The sequence below is a fragment of the Otolemur garnettii genome, unplaced genomic scaffold (genome assembly GCF_000181295.1).
Source record: "Otolemur garnettii isolate 467f Iridium unplaced genomic scaffold, OtoGar3 scaffold00002, whole genome shotgun sequence".
In the NCBI taxonomy this organism is placed as follows: domain Eukaryota; kingdom Metazoa; phylum Chordata; class Mammalia; order Primates; family Galagidae; genus Otolemur; species Otolemur garnettii.
The window spans coordinates 49,598,951-49,600,143 of record NW_003852397.1 but is presented as its reverse complement, the minus strand read 5'-3'; positions in this window follow the sequence as shown (position 1 = coordinate 49,600,143).

Sequence of the window (1,193 nt, the reverse complement as noted above, 5' to 3'; positions counted from 1 at the left end):
AGGCAGGAGACTCGCTTGAGCCCAGGAGTTGGAGGTTGCTGTGAGTGTGATGCCATGGCACTCTACCCAGGGGGATAGCTTGAGGCTCCATCTCAAATATATATATATATATTTTTAAGCGTTATGATTGGCTTTGAGGAAAGCAGGTTCTGATTTCTATGACCACCTACCTTGGGAAAGAGGGATTCTAGTTTCCATGGCTAGTTTTCAGGGAGAATGGAACTGAGGGACGAGAGTGAAGACGTTCAGAGAAAAACTGCTTAGAAGGCTGCTTCTCAACCCTTCAACTTGAAGGCTATTTTCTGAGTCCCAACATTCTCCAAGAAGTTTCACAGTCCAGAAATTGTGTTGGTGGATTATTTTATAAGCCATTGAACTAGTCTCTGTCCTGAGAACAGGCCAGTCCAGTTAAACAGTTAACTGTTGTGTCTTATTTCAGGCAGTAGTGTTACTGATGGACTTTCACGAAAGTCAGACTTCTATATGACTTTTGTAATCAGATAGTTAGTAAAAGGAATTTCTGGGTGGCTCCAGTGGGTCAGTGAATTTCTGGGTGGCCCTGTGTAGGGTGTCGTCAGCCCCATATACCAAGGGTGGCGGGTTCAAACCCGGCCCCGGCCAAACTGCAACAAAAACATAGCCAGGTGTGAGGGTGGTACCTGTGGCTCAAAAGGGTAGAATGCGGGCCCCATATTCCGGAGGTGGTGGGTTCAAACCCAGCCCTGCCCCCCCCCAAAAATAGCAGGGTTTTGTGGCGGGCGCCTGTAGTTCCAACTACTTGAGAGGCTGAGGCAAGAGAATCACGTAAGCCCAAGAGCTGGAGGTTGCTGTAAACTGTGATGCCATGGTACTCTACCAAAGGCAACAAAGTGAGACTCTGTCTCTAAAAAAAAGAAAAGAAAAAAAGAGGAATTTCTATGGAAACAAAAGTAAAATAAAGGTTGATGATTAGAATGATCTATAAATTCAGTTTTTGAGTCCAGAGGGCAGCCAGTCAAGAGAATGTTTAGATGTAGGGCTCAAAACATCTTTGGATGACGTGAGGGCAGATAGTGACAATCTTCCTTTCTACAATAGAAAGTCTTGTCCCACTCAAAACTCTGAAGTAGCTGCCTGTTGGCCACCATGTCAAAGCAGACCTCTCAGTCAAGATTTTTAAAAGTGGGGCTCGGCGCCTATAGCTCGGCCAGCTA